The following is a 16,259-nucleotide window of genomic DNA, read 5'->3' on the forward strand; positions in this document are numbered from 1 at the left end:
AATATTCATAAAGAAATATTCATCTTTATATTTTTTTTCAGGACCAAAAGATTAATATATCACATGATGAGATACAAAGACTTAATTATTTTTAATGCAACCTTTGGTAATAACACTTGCATTTAACAACATCAACATCTTTTTCTTTAACATCATTAAGTAAATAAATTGCTAGTTTTCTAGAAATGACCTCAATGTAATAAAGCATTTTTACATAAACAGGTGAATTTTCAAAGGAGTTGCACGTGTACATCTAACATACTATCGTAGCAATTTTCAAAACCCGTTTACCCGCATTAAGTGCACTTAGCATTGCTGAAGCCTAAAGACAACTCAATGGCATACAATGAAGCGATTTTTAAAAATCCACTTACATGCAAAAACTGCATTTACATGTGTAAAACCCAGTTTTGAGCAGGTAAATGCTTTTGAAATCAGGCCCAAATTGTACAGTCCATCAACTGACTGACACACACAGTTTACGTATACATTTTACTGGTAACTTTTTGTAACTCACTTGTTTTGTTATAGTTGGTAGAGACGTGATTTGAGTCATTACAACAATTAAGCTGGAGTATGCTAAAAAAAAAAAAAAAAGCAGCATTTGGTTATCTGCTTTGGTACCTCCTGCACTTTAACAAAAGATGCAATTGCTTTATACTCTAGATGTTTGAGATGGACAGCCAGGTTGTGATTCAGGATTGGAATCTTAAACCCCTTTCATTATCTGTAGATTACCAGATAGGGCTTTTTTCCCTTGATGACCTCGTAACCTGGCTAGCAGTTAACAGGCCTTGGCCAAATTGAAGCAATAATAGCAAAACTCCAGAATCTTAATACTGGTTTGCAACCCAGCATCACAGTGGGGCAAACTCTACCCATCTGGTAATACCCAGGTAGTGAAAGGACATTTTGTGATTTATTTTGCCCATCTCTGTTAGTTCTAAACGAAATGTTTCATGCATCTTACACCTGTTAATTGTTTACTTAAGAAGAGGAAGAAGATCTTGCCATGTTTTTGCCAGAAGTAAAACAGTTTCAATAAAGGATTCATTTGGTAGAGTTCATCGAATATGTTCTCCCGTTTTATGCCTGCAGAAAGGATTCTTTTCAAATAGGGCAACAAAACAGAAGCCATAATGCACGGTCTTATGTTTTTCTTCTTATGTCTTGATAATCATGCCTATTATACAGGCGAGAGCGGGTGTGCATACCGTGCATTTGAACCGGGCAGCACACCCAGGGGAAGCGGCGAGCCGGCAGCAGCAGAGACCGCAGGGCCTCTGGCAGCTGAAGAAGAAGAGAGGCTGCAAGCTGCTGGTGCTCAAGCCGCCACCAGCTGTTGGAGAGGCCCATCTTCTGGTTGTGTGTGTGTGTGGACGCGTGCGCATATTATAAAATATTATAAAATCTGGGGGCCGTTCGCACATGCGCGCCGGATTTTATAATCCGCGTGCACATGTGTGGGCAGCATGCACAAGGTGGGGGGGGAGGACTTAGGCAATTCCCGCACAGCGACGCATCCCGGCTTTCCCCAGTTCCCTCCCAGTCCGCTCCAATTAGGGAGTGAACAATGGCGCTGGCCCGGCATTTGAGCACATACCGGCCTTTATGTGTGGGGCCGGGCCTCTTGGAAAATTCGCCCGGCCATGCGCATAAAGACCGGAATTTACACGAGCCAGGCATTTAAAATCTGCCCACAAGTGTGTGTGATGCTCTCATAGGCACACACACACACATAGGGCCGGATTTTAAAAGCCCTGCGCGCGTAAATCCGGCCGGATTTACGCACGCAGGGCACTCGCGCGCCAGCGCACCTATTTTGCATAGGCCACTGGCGCGCACATAGCCCCGGGACGCACGTAAGTCCCGGGGCTTCGTACAAGGGGCAGGAGGGGGCGTGTCCGGGGTCAGGGGGCGGTTTGGGGCGTGGCAGTTTGGGGTGGGGGCGTGGCCCGGGGGCGTGGTAGAGGCCTCTGGACCAGCCCCCGGGTCGGGTGATGGCGCACCAGCAGCCCGCTGGCGCACACAGATTTACACCTGACTTGGGTAGGCGTAAATCTGCCGACAAAGGTAGGGGAGGGTTTAGATAGGGCCGGGGGGGTGGGTTAGGTAGGGGAAGGGAGGGACAGGTGAGGGGAGGCGGCAGGTGAGGGAGGGGCAGGTGAGGGGAGGCGGAAGGAAAGTTCCCTCCGAGGCCGCTCCGAAATCGGAGGGAACAGGCAGCGCGCGCCGGGCTTGGCGAACGCAGGTTCCACAAATGTGCACCCCCTTGCGCGCGCCAACCCCGGATTTTATAAGATATGCGCGGCTACACACGTAACTTATAAAATCCAGCGTACTTTTGTTCGTGCGTGCGCTGTTTTTGAAAATGTACCTCATAATGTATCTATGAGGGAGAGAGAGCCTGTTAGAGAGAAGGAGTGTATGAGAGTATGAATGTGTTATTGTGTGGGTGTGTGAGAAAGAAGATAAAATTTAGGCATCCCTACGTCCCCCAATCCACGACAGTCTCAGGGTGACTGGAAATCAAGATCCCAGGTATGGAGCATTGGAGATTTTTTTTTAATCCTTATTAGTTTTAATTATTGGGCATAATCTGATAATTCTGCTCTTTCTAAATATTAAATTTTTTGGGGGGCAAAGGAACATATCTTAATTATTGGATTTTTATTCATCAGATATTTTGAAATATTTTGTTTGTGTTTGGGAAATTTTGTATATTCTATTCATTAACTGTTTGAAATATTTTTTATGAATATTATTTTACAATTATGATTGTTTTATATTTCTTGATTTTATTATTTAATGTTTTTATGAAGAATGGTAATGTTTCTGTTTTTCCATTGTTGCTCTGCATGTAGAGGCTGGCTTGTTGTGGGTTCCAGTTCAGTTCTTCTCATCATGTTTCTGTTTATACTTACTGATCTCTTTATTCTGTATTTGGTGAGAGTCTGTTTGTGTTCTGCTTGTGACCAAGGTGAGGTATTTTGCTGGCATGCAATTTCTGTATAGGGATCTTTAGCAGCCTGGTTTCCTAATAAGAGTTTTATTGGTGTTCTAGGGCCTGGTGTAATATATGCAGTGTTGCCTTTTCATAGATAAGGTTGTTGTTTCTGGTATGGGAGGTTTACTATATTGTAATGGTAATTCTGTTTGCTCAGGGCTTTCTGAAGGCCAAGTTCACTCCTAATACACATTATAAAAAGTCTAATTCCATAGGAGTTGGAAGTGTCTTTTTGCAGAGTTTTCTGGTAGGCACCACAGGAGTGCATGTAAATATAATATGCATGTTGTAAGTGTTATTATTGACTCAGCAGACTGTACTTTTGAATGCTCATTTTTATGTAAAAAATTATTATAAATGCATAATTAAATTATGTGTGTCTGTAAAGGATGTGTGGGGGTGTATGTGTGTTCAGGTTTGCCTAGGGTGCCTAATACCCTTCCCTATCCAAGTGTTCTGGGGTGGGGGGGCATGTCAGTTTAAAGAAATTGAGACCCAGATTAATCATTTTGCTATAAATTTTGTGAGAAGAGCGCCCGTGATAAAAAGGGGTGTGGTTAGAGTAGTTTTCCTGCTACCATAACATGTGCTAAATTTATCATGAGAGAGGGAGAGGGAGACTCTCATATAAGTAAACTATTTATACCAGTATAAGAGGGACAATTAGTAACTCGGGGTGAGATTGTGGTGGTGGCCTTGGTTTTGGGGGGCAGGTTTACATGCACAGCCAGAGGTATGAACAGTACAGTAGACATTGTTGAAGATTTTATTTGATTTGGAGTGATGATAGGTACACAAAGATGAGATTTGTACAATGTACTCCCAACTTAGCTTGGTAGCATGTAAAACTGCCCCCCAAAATCTAGGCCACCACCAAAACCTCACCCCGAGTTCAGAATGGCCCCTCTCACAGTGGTATAAAAAGTTGAATAATGTATGTACATCTGCAGAGGCTCTCTCTCTCTCTCTTTCCCCACCCCCCTCCTCTTCCTCTCTCCCTGTCCAAAACATTCATCTATTGCAGACATAACACCAGGAAAAAAGGTGTAGTTATTTCCGGCATTAAATCCAACAATTTTCATAAACTCCTCCCACTTGACTAAATTATAACAATTTGCATAAACATCTCGCGATGCGTTATTATCACACGTGTTATGGCGTTATCACGGGTGTTAGGGCTCTAAGACCCACGATAACGCCCAGACGCAATTTGATAAATAACCCTGATAGATTGCAGGACAGAGCTGGACTTTATTTGATGGGCCCAGGACAGACACTGAATGAATTGGAGGGAGGGGGCAGCACATTAATTTTTCACACAGGGCAGCAAAAAAACTAGCACCAGCCCAGTCACTGTATGTAGCTCCTTTGAAGATAAATGAAAGAAAACTATTGCCCTGAGGAGCAAAAAATCTAAGCTTGGGCACAAGGAGTTTAGGCAACTTACCTGTCGTCACATACTAAGCATGAGCAGTAAGGCTGGAGCCTACCTTTCATAATCAATAGGCCAGATCTTCCCACATCCATCCTGGTGACCCCACCACCAGTTGGGATTTTAGGATATTCCCAATGAATATGCCTGAGGTAATTTGCATCCCCTGGAGACTCAGTGTATCCCAGTTTATCTCATGCATATGTATTGTACATATTCTGACAATCCAGCTGCTTGTGGGGGTCCCCAGGACAGACTCAGGAAGCCCTGTAACCAGGGCATGCTAGGAGCTTAGGAATGGGGAATGCCACGCACTGTCTCCTAAAATTCAGTGACTGTGTGTATTCACAAAAAAAGACTTCTGAAAAGGAATATTTGCTTGGTGGCCTCACTAAGTAGCATTCTTGATTCCGTGATGAGCAGCATTTCATGATTTGTAGATGCTTTGTTAACTGTTCCATCTGTCAACAGACAAGCTAGACGCATCCAGGGATGGATGCCATTTGTCTACACTTATTCTAATAATAACTGTGATTGACACTGGATGTAGAACTTTGTAGAAAGTGCTGGAAGCCTCACGCCTAGAAATGCTGCAAAATGTTGGCAATAATTGCCATCTTATTAGAGGCATCTTGGGTCTTTTCTTTCTGTACAAAGTGCTCTTTTACCCAGCAGTCTTGGGCACCACATAGACAGTGGCTGTCGACCTCTGCTGTTAACGTGGGTGGATTTCTCCCCTCTAATTGCAGTCATTGCTGACATTGAGGGTAATCGAATTGAACTGCTTTTCCCAATTCCAGTTTTAAAAACCTATTGATTTTTCATAAAGGAGGCCAAGGTGGTAGTACATGACATGGTTACTGTTTTATTCATGCATTCTTCCCAAGATATTAAAAAAAAACAACAATAACAAGATAAAGAACAGCAGCAACAGAAGTGGGAGAAACAGTGGAAGAGATAATATGTTTGTTTTTTAAGATAGGAATAAAATAGAAATAACTACAAACATGTATGCAAGCTGAAATAATATATAAGAAATTGGCTCCAGTTTTTGCTATCATCTTTTCTGATGTCTGGGGGAAGAGGGTTGCCACTGGATCTAGGAGCTGAGGGAACTTAATTGCATATAGTGGTTCAAATCAAAACTCAAATATGGCAGATATTTATAGGTTCTCACGTAACTCCATATGAATTGGGACAAGCTGAACCAATCCTAGTTTTACTCCCATTGCATTAACAAAGGTGTGCTAGTTTCTGAAGATAACGGGCTGGATTTTAAAAGCCAGGCCTATTTTCAAAAGGCCCGGCGATGCGCATAAAGCCCCGGGACGTGGGACGTGTCTAAGTCCTGGGGTTTTACTAAAGGGGTGGTCCAGGTGTGGGGCGGGGCCAGAGGCCTGCGACACAGAGGCCATTTGCCTCTGTGTCAGAGGATCGCGTGCCAGCAGGGTGCCGGCGTGCACAACCTGCGCCTGCCTCCAGGCAGGTGCAAAAGGTTTGTTAAGAATTTGGGGTGGTTAGAGTAGGGCGGCGGGGGAAAGCTTAGGGGAAGGGGTGGGAAGGTTAGGTTAGGGGGGAGGGAATGGGGGAAGCCCGTGGGCATCGGCGCGTGCAAGGTGCACTAGTGTACACCCCCTTGTGCGTGCCGACCCCTGATTTTATAACATGCGCATGCATGTTATAAAATTGGGCGTACATGTGTGCACGCCAGGTAGGGCGCGCACATTATGCCCGCACACACGTCTTAAAATCTACCCCAAAATGCACCAATTTCAAGCTGCCATTTTGCATAGACAAAATATCTGGAGGTAGGCAGAGGAAAAGGAGGACAGACTTATGTATATTCATATATTGGGATTTCTTCAAGCAAATAAACACATCTGATTGTGAGTTCAATTATACACTGAATTATGCAATTCAACTCTTAAATACTATCATGGGAAAGGAGGCAACAAACCATTTCAGGTCTCTCACAGCCTGATTGTGTCTTCTTCCCACTATTCCTATGAAAGTACACAGAAGTAGTACCTTGGGTACCCATTATTTGGTCTTTTAATAATTAAAAATCCCTGATGCCTAACGGTAAAATGTTATCCATTTCTGTTATTAGATAGACTTACAGAACCCCTTGGACATTCCATTATCTTTGGCAGCTGTTTTATCCATTATTAAAATAGCAAGGTTACCATATTGGCTTGCATGATCATGCGGAAACAAAACCATAAAATGTACCATACTGGCTCATCCTAAGGACCCTTCAAACCTATCATCTAAGAGTGACTTATGTGGGTCATTAGGAAGTACCCAACAAATCCAAAAAGAATAGATCTAACTCCTTGCTGCTCACTTCCAAGGATAAGTGATTGCCTTTCCCAAGTCCACCTGGTCAACAAACAAAAAATACAAGGTGATACTTTTTTTTTTTATCAGACTAACTTAATATATTTCTTGACTAGCTTTCAGGAGTTTACACTCAAACTCACTTCATCACATGAAAACAAAAACGAGCATGAAGTTAGTCTAATAGAAAAGTATCACCTTCTTTTTTTCGTTTGATGACCTTTATTTTTAACCAGTCATTAAGATACCAAAAATTGTTCATGTGCAATTATCAACAAAAAAGAATGAGGCTGAAGGCAAGTTACTTTATTGCATGAAGGGCACGTGCACCAATCCATCTATATCTACCCAGACCATTTGCCGTGTTCTTTTACTCCAAACGTAATAAGTATGAAGCTTTTCCAGCTATCCTGAAACATGAATTCTGCAAATGAAAGGATTTTGCTTTTCAAAGATGTGCTTGGGGTGTATTACCATATACTTTAAAAATAAATGTCAAGCGTCAAGACTGGCAGATGACGCTCTCCTTTAAAATCTAGTAAACACCTTTTTCATTTGCCCTTCTTTAATATGTCAGTTAGAACTCAGAATCTGAGAATTGTACGGTATTACTGGTTGGAAGAGCTCCCCACTGGGAGCAGATGCCATTTCTGTCTTCATAGTCTTAGAGAAAGTCCTGACATGTTTCATGGTTTTTTCGTACGTGGGAGTCTGTGAAATGGAAAGAAAAAGAGCTCTTCCTGTCAACCTGTCACCGCTACAAGCTTTTACATTCCATCAGAATGACTAAACTTTAAAGCACTTCTCTTCAGGGTTGAGTATGTTTGAACTCCCAAGTGTTATCGGGTTTATATAGAGTCCCGATCTGCGATAGAAGACCAAAGTGTTCTGTGGCATGATTTTAAAAATTCACATAAGCCACTCCATAAAGCAGTGGATGTCAGAAGTGCAGAATGGCACAAGACAGAGTGAGTTCCTTACATGTTTTATTGAACTTGATATCACTGTCTAAAATAGGCAAAATGGACTCAAACTCTGTTTTTTTTTTTTGGGGGGGGGGGGGGGTTTAATGAAGGCTGAATGCTTGCAAAGTCATGTTCATAATAAGAATAAATAAATCCACTACGTTGCTACACAACTTGACGATGTCAATGAAGTTGTCGCAGGAATAGTACTTTATGGTTAGGGGCTATTTTGCATGTGTGTGTGTGAGAAAGAAACACATGGAGAGAATGTCCAGATATGTTAGAGATTGCTTTTATGATCTTAACTGAATTTTTTTTTTTCAATTGACAACTGGAAGAAAAGACAGCTTTTATTCTTCTTCCGTCCTTTTTTCTATTGTTTCCCCTCTAGGTCCAATAATATAGAAAGTGCTTTCCTTTACATATCTTTTCTTTTTGGGGATGAGGTAAAAAGGAAGAATCTGAAAAGCACGGCCTTCAAAGGAAAGGAGAGCTTGGCATATTCCGTTGTCTGAGAGACAGGGGTTACAGCTCCAAGCTGTTTTTCCCAGCTTTGCTGAAATCATAAGGCAGAATGCCTCATTGGTTTCAGATATTAACTTTTTTTGCTGGAAGCCCAGTTGGAGCTGGTGTGACAAATGGGTTTTACCTGCTGCTGGAGATTAGTGCCGCACCCCCTCCTTTCTCCATTGCTGCCCCCCATCCTTCCTTACAATACGTAACCCCTGAGAGCACTAGAACAGAAAGATGCCCTCAGGCACCATCTGTTAATGCCAGCATCTACTCCGGGCCCTGCTTTTACATCTGTTAAGAAGAGCAGGGTTTTTTTGTTTTTTTTTCCCAAAACCAGAAATAAAATTTACTTGGTGTCTCTTCTTTTCTCCATTCCACAGTTTAACTGCTGTAGTAACAGCATGTTCTCATACGATGAAGGATAACAACAGTCTTTGAGTGTCTGTGGTTGATTTCACCTTCATACCCCACTGGAAGTATTACCCAATGTCGTCTCATTTTTTGTCTGCATAGCCAATATCACTGCGATTATTTATCCAGAGAAAAATAACAATAAATGGTGAAACCAGAAAGGCGTCATGAGGCCAATTTTTCATAGCCATTTCCATAGGTAAATAGTATTTATGCGCATAAATTGGCTGTCTGTTAATTGCTCCCCTCCAGCTTGGCTTCAGGTACTTTAGCCACATTTAAGGGAGGCATTAGTGGGGGATGCAGGGGGGTTTTTGTGTGTGGGGGGGGGGGGGTGGCAAGGAACTGGAAAATAACACATGCAGAATTTTACTTTCAACTCTACACACATTACTTAACATGGAAAAAGTACTCTCACTAAAGGTGGGTGCAACGCAGTTGTATACGGATCAGAGACTTTACCTGGTGAGTTCCAGAGCCAATAGCTGACTTCTCTCCGGCACCCCTGACGGCATTGGGAGGGGCCCTTGCGCCCATATAATCGACGCTACTGCGGTGCACCTTAGCTGCCAGTGCGCCACCAAAGCCATGCGCACCCAAGGGGCGCCGCGGCTTGGTCCAGCTTAGTCCGGATTTGGGCGGAGTTGCAGCGAAGAAGTTCCTGATCCAATGCGGCTGTCAGTTGTAAGATTCCAAGAGGGTTTTTGTTAAAGTGATTGTGAGACAAAGAAATTCCAATATATTAGATTTCCTTTTCAAAATGCCTCATACTAAGAGGAAAGGAAGAGTTAGAGGAGATAGTTGCTTGGTTTTTATTGTAAATATTATGACCATTAACATAAAGCATGGGGATAATCGGCACAAAGTGTCAGTTATTACCCATAACAGAATCATGGGTGTAACCTGCACAGAGCGACAGTCTGGATGGACCATTTGGTCTGCCTTCAATACTATGTTACTATGTAACAAAATCCATTATGTTCATATATCTCTTGACATATGGCCTGCTTATTCTAACAGTCTCTGCAGGTAGGGTTGTGCATATTGTGGTCCCTATGACCTGTTGGTACAGTTTTAAAACTGACTTTATCGGGTGGGGAGGGGAGGAGGGGTTATTTTGTAGCATTGATCTTTCAGTGGGTTTGCATAGTAATCACAGGTGCTATTTTCAGTACCCTGCCTCCGTTCAGAGTCCATGGATGCTTTTGTACCTGGTGGACCTTGGAAGTAGTTTTCAAGCAAAATTACATGTGGTGTTATTCTTTTCAAAATGCACTTATGCGACTGGAAGGGTTAGACACAAGGAAATCCTAGAATACCTTAAGGGACTGGATCCAGAAATCTGGCCCAGTCCACTTTAAGCCCCAGATAACAGGGAATCCAAGTCCGGTAGGGACAGAGTTAGATTGTGAGCTGTCTGGTGACAGGGAAATACCTACAGTACCTGAATGTTGTGTGTTTTGAAGTGTCTGAAAGGTGGAATATAAATCAAATAAATAAATGTGTATATCTAGGCAGGCCCAGGAGGGAACAGGAGGATCCAGGGAAATCAGGAGAAAACCTAGGAAAGGCCCAGACCAAAAGATTGTTTGTTATGTTGCTTCTTTGTTTGTAAGCTGCAAAGATATGCAAAGTGTTTTTCTTTTGTGACTTAATATTCATTCTCTGGCCATTCTGGCTGCACACGGTGGCACAGTGACATGCTGGTAACAAAAGTATCTGTGAGCAATGCACCTTACTTTTCTGCAGGTGGATGAAAGTGGGGGAAGTATGTATGCAGATTTGAAAATACCACTCTGCGTGTGTGATTTACTCCTCTGATGTAAATATGCCTTGGAAATGCCCCTTGTAATACTGCTAAAACTATGCCTGGTATGAACTCCATCCATATATTAAGGCTTCCCAGCAGGGTACTTTTTGACATAGGCCAATTTACCTGGGTAATGGCTTTGAAAATTGTCTGCCACATGTGTATTTCTAGCATGTAGCCTATTGATATGAGCTCCATTTTGATAACTAGACACATGACCTTAACATAAAGAGTTTTTGGTTGTTCTTCCTGTTACATATGTAATGGTACTATGGAAATATTTATTTTGATTAACCAATTTTCGGAAAACAGTGTAAAACGGGTAAGTCAGATATAAATACAAGAACACAAGGATGGCCAAGCTGAGTCAGACCATTGGTGCACCTGTTCCAGCATCCTGTCCCTGACAGTGGCCCCAGAGTCATCAGACAAAATCCAGAGTTCATCAAAATGCTCCCTGTAGAGCTTTAAAAGTGCAACGCTCATTGTCCTCCACCCAGTTTCAAATATCTGTTTATAACATTGTCTTCTATTAATGCATCCAGATTCCTCTTGATCCCTGCTATGCTACTTTGCTATGATTACATCTGATAGCAGCTGATTCCATGGTTTAACTACCCGCTGACTAAAGAAATACTTTCTTGTGCTCCTCTTGAAACTGCTAGTATAGACTTTCATTGCATGCTCCCTGGTCCTAGTATTTTTGGACAGCCTAAAAACTGCTTGCTTGTGATTTCTTCTTTTCCAGTATTGATCTTATATACCTCTATCATGTTCCCACCAATCTTCTTTTTTCCATGCTAAAAAGCCCTAAATATTTTAGCCTTTCTTCATATGAGAGATGTCCCAATTCTCTCACCATTCTGGTCACCCTTTCCAAACCTCACTGCATCTTTTCTGAGATGGGGTGACCAGACTATATACAATACTCCAAGTATGGTTGCACCATGATAATATTTTTGGATTTGTCATTGACACCTTTCCAAATTATTCTTAACATACGGTTGGCTTTTTTTGGCTGCTGCTGCACATTGTAATGGTTTTGGCATGCATTGGGTCCACAGTAATTTCAAGATCCTTCTCTTGGTAGCAGCTTTCCAGAGTGGACCCCAGCAACATATACTGGTAGCCTGGATTTTTTTTTATCCAAACATGCATTATTACTTTACTCTTGTCTATAATACATTCCATTTGCCATTTGTATGCCCAAGTTTACAATTTTTCCTGATCCTTCTTCAGTTTTTTTTTCAATTCTTTATTTTCATAATTTTCCCAAGACTTGACATAAGTGAAATATCGAACAAAAAAGAGGAAAACATGTTAAATTATTACAAAAAATATAAGCAATTGTTCTAATAAGACCTCTAAAGGGGAACTGAATTAAATGTGAAAATATAAAAAGCAATATGACCAGAATATCGCTATAAGTCCGCTATAACTTAACCACTTTCAACAATATTATGTAGAAATAGGTAAGGGGCTCTCTCTGTTTTGCAAAAACCCCTCTAGCTGATCCAGTTCAAAAAATATATATTTAAGAGAACCTCATTTAAGTAAACATGTACACAGATACTGAAGAAGAAATGTAGCACCTATATCTAGCACTTGCTGTTTTTATTGTAAAAAAACTTTCCGTCTCATCTGGGTGGTTTTTGCTAGGTCTGGAAATATTGCCAGCGGTTGGCCATAAAACCTTTTGTCTGAGGCACGGAAAACATTTTCATGATCCAAGTTTCATGTCAGGTTCCAAGACCAATACCACCAATAAGTTGGTACAGCCCTCAATATCAACTTGAGAATCCTGAAACAATGCCATTAAGTTATCTAATACATTAGGTTGTACAGGAGGATTACTCAAAGGTTCAACAGAGCTAGAGGAAATATAAAAGGCCTTGATAATGGGTGGAATGGTATCTTGTGATACCTTGAGAACTTCTACATAGGTGAAATACTAAATGACGTAGGGAAATTTAGAATTCTTAAATTCAATGTCCTTGAATTCTTTTCTAGGATTTCCAACTTGCATTTATTAAATTCTTGCCCTTTAATCAGAGCTAAATCATATTTTCCTAAATCATATTTTCCTAATGTTTCACATTTCTGTTCCAATTTGGAAATATGTTCTGTATTACTCTTAATAGCTATATCGTGCCCCAAAACCTGAGGTTGAATAGAACCAACAGCCTTAGAAATATTTTTGATTTTGGTCCCAAGAGAAATTTCTAGACCCTTAATAGCTCTCCAAAGCATTTCCATGATAATCTGCGCCGGTATCTCAGGAAGATTTGATGAAACTCCAGAAGCAGATTTTATCAGAGGATTAGAAGCATCTATCGTTGCCTGAGAGTTCAATATTACAGGTTCCCCCACCACAGGAGAAATCTGTAAAGCACAGTTAGGCTGTAGATAGTTTTCTTATGAGCCTGCTAAAAACGCAGAATCCAATTTAGTTGGCAAGCAGGAGTCAGGGCTAAGGGAGCTGGAATTCCCAAAAATAGAGAGCAAAATAGCTCCAATGTCAGACTGAGGCATCCCTGAAGGTGTACTGGTCCCCAAAGGGTGCAAAAACCCTTCAATAGTAGGCTGGGACACCGAAGAGAGAGGAACTGTGGGGTTGGAAGGGAAAACATGGACAGTCCTTTTCCTCTTCTTCCCCATGCGCCTCGGCGAGTTAATGCCCAGTGGAAATAATAAAGGGAGAGAGAGGAACTTACTTGGAGGAGGCTTTCAGATAAATAGCAGGAACAGTCAGAAGTTTCAAGATGGTCAAAGTTGGTCAAAATTAGACAAAGCCACGTGCCCCTTTGGTGCATGTGGCTTTGGCAACGCGCCGCCAGCGGTAACGAGCTGCAGCACGGCATTTAAAGGGCCCTTCTGATGTCCCGGGGTGATGACGTCAGGGCACTGGCTGTCCGTGGTTGGAGCCCCATTGGAGCAGATCAAAAACACACTCCCGGGTCATAAGAACATAAGAACATGTCATACTGGGTCAGACCAAGGGTCCATCAAGCCCAGAATCCTGTTTCCAACAGTGGCCAATCCAGGCCATAAGAACCTGGCAAGTACCCAAAAACTAAGTCTATTCCAAGTTACTGTTGCTAGTAATAGCAGTTGCTATTTTCTAAGTCAACTTAATTAATAGCAGGTAATGGACTTCTTCTCCAAGAACTTATCCAATCCTTTTTTAAACACAGCTACACTAACTGCACTAACCACATCCTCTGGCAACAAATTCCAGAGTTTAATTGTGCGTTGAGTGAAAAAGAACTTTCTCTGATTAGTTTTAAATGTGCCACATGCTAACTTCATGGAGTGCCCCCTAGTCTGTCTGTTATCTGGAAGAGTAAATAACCGATTCATATCTACCCATTCTAGACCTCTCATGATTTTAAACACCTCTATCATATCCCCCCTCAGTCATCTCTTCTCCAAGCTGAAAAGTCCTAACCTCTTTAGTCTTTCCTCATAGGGGAGCTGTTCCATCCCCTTTATCATTTTGGTTGCCCTTCTCTGTACCTTCTCCATCGCGACTATATCTTTTTTGAGATGCGGTGACCAGAATTGTACACAGTATTCAAGGTGCGGTCTCACCATGGAGCGATATAGAGGCATTATGACATTTTCAGTTTTATTCACCATTCCCTTTCTAATAATTCCCAACATTCTGTTTGCTTTTTTGACTGCCGCAGCACACTGAACCGACGATTTCAATGTGTTATCCACTATGATGCCTGGATCTCTTTCTTGGGTGGTATCTCCTCCAGTCCCAATCTATGCGCCGCAGCAGGGCCATTTAAAAGGGCCCCTCTGATGTCCCAGGGAGATGACATCAGGGCACTGGCTGTCCGCAGTTGGAGCCCCATTGGAGCAGATCAAAAACACGCTCCCAAGTCGGCTTAGAGTCTCCTCTCACCTCTCTCTTCTCCAGTTCCCCCTTCTTCAGTTTTATACAATCAGCAAGTACTGTATCCTGGAAATACCAGGAGGTAAAGTGACTTCTACAGTATCACTAGAAACCTTCATTTTAATTTTTTCTTTTCATGGGAATTTCAGGGCTACATTAAAAAAAAAAAAAAATCTGTGGAAAATTAACTTCTTTTTTTCCACTGATAACAAATATACTATATTACAGAGTGTTGTAGTTCAATATACAGCATTCTGATGCACTCAGGACCTGACCTGTCTAAAGTTTTTTGCATCTATGAGAAAAACATTTTGATAAATCAATCCTTGATAGGTTTGCAATTGCAAACACTGTGTCATGTTTTATATGTTGATTATAGGAGATAGTTTTATTGGCTTTCTGGCAGAACTCTCATCTCCGAAATCACTTTTCTGTCTGCCTTGCAAAACATGGAAAACAATTAAAATCATGATGTGTTCCAAGGCTGCGCAGAGGATTTCACATAAATCAGCCCAGTGGCCGATAACTTGTAACTCGCTAGCAAAGCAAAACTGTATCAGCCAAGCTACATCTGCATGGTATGCGAAAACAAATAAATTAATCATGCATCCCCTTCTAATAAATGCAGCAGCTGCTCTGCTCTTCTCTTTCCAGAAGTAGCCAAAAGCTACTAATTTGTTATATTGTCAGTCTAGGTAGAATTTCCTGACATTTTAAAATGCTTAAATCACAAAATGTTAACGAAAAGCCAGTTGTTAATTAAAATATTTTGGAAATGGGAGCTAGCATATATATATATTTATTTATTTATTTTTGGGATGTGTCATTCTCCTGCTTGCTTGAGTTTCCATCTTATTTGGAACTGGGAGTGAGATCTGCAACCACGAGCCTTCATTTGCAGCTAACCAGGGAAATGGTTTCCCCTATTTTATATCTCCTTCTAACTTGTTTTAGTATAGTCCTGACAGAGACACTCCTGGGAAGAGGGGCCATGCACCAGGGCCGCCTCCTAGAAACCTGCAGTCATGGACCTTACATCCTGCCACTGGGTTCCTCCACTAACTGATAATTAAACGGATAACTGATAACCTCCACCTAGCAATGCACGGCACTGCTACTGAGCCAGGGGCTCGGCCCCCGGGAGCTGACAGTATTGACAATGGTAGGTATATTAGTATTCTAACTAAGAACAATGAATTTAAAAGTGTTAAAGAGTTCATTGATTTCACAGGTCAGTAAAAGGAGTCCTTTGGGACGAGAGTAACTTTGAAAGGAGGGCAGGCTGTTGGTTAAATGAATAAATAAACCGAACACAACCAAACCTAGGAAAATGGATAATACTTAGCGAACTATTTTTTAATTGTGTGGGAGTAGACTCAGTACTGTCCTGCCAATGTGACTCAACCCTGCTCTGTGGGGGCTGCTTCTAGGGGGTGTGAGTGTAACTCCATTTCTATTACCTTTCAGTTTTTGGCCTTTCAAGTGTGAATGCTAACATGGATGCAAACCAGTGCCAAATCATAGTGAATTTTATTTTAGCTTTTGGTGATATGGACACCTGCCCACCTGAAACAGAACCAAGACCAGCAATTCATTTCATGTGGGCCACCAAACTCATTACCATCTGAAATGGCTTTCGGATAGTAATTAGTTTTGGTCTCTACCAATCTCAGCTAGAATTGAACCAGTAACCAAGATGTGACCTTGTGCTTAGTACTTTGGCCCTTCCACAAACCTATCTTGAGTTTTATAAATTTCTCAGGAAATTAGAAGATCAAATATTCGCACATAGCCCTTGCAGTACGGCATTAAAAAACATGATCATAATGGGGCGGATTTTAAGAGCCCTGCTCGCGTAAATCCGCCCGGATTTACGC

General features: G+C 41.7%; 1 protein-coding gene across 7 annotated transcripts in view; it reads left to right on the forward strand.

Annotated features, from left to right (window-relative positions):
- The window catches only part of AUTS2 (activator of transcription and developmental regulator AUTS2), a 1,828,564-nt gene that overhangs the window by 1,090,279 nt on the left and 722,026 nt on the right, over window positions 1-16,259 (forward strand). The gene's annotated exons all lie outside the window — the stretch shown is intronic.

The sequence above is a fragment of the Rhinatrema bivittatum genome, chromosome 8 (genome assembly GCF_901001135.1).
Source record: "Rhinatrema bivittatum chromosome 8, aRhiBiv1.1, whole genome shotgun sequence".
NCBI lineage: Eukaryota > Metazoa > Chordata > Amphibia > Gymnophiona > Rhinatrematidae > Rhinatrema > Rhinatrema bivittatum.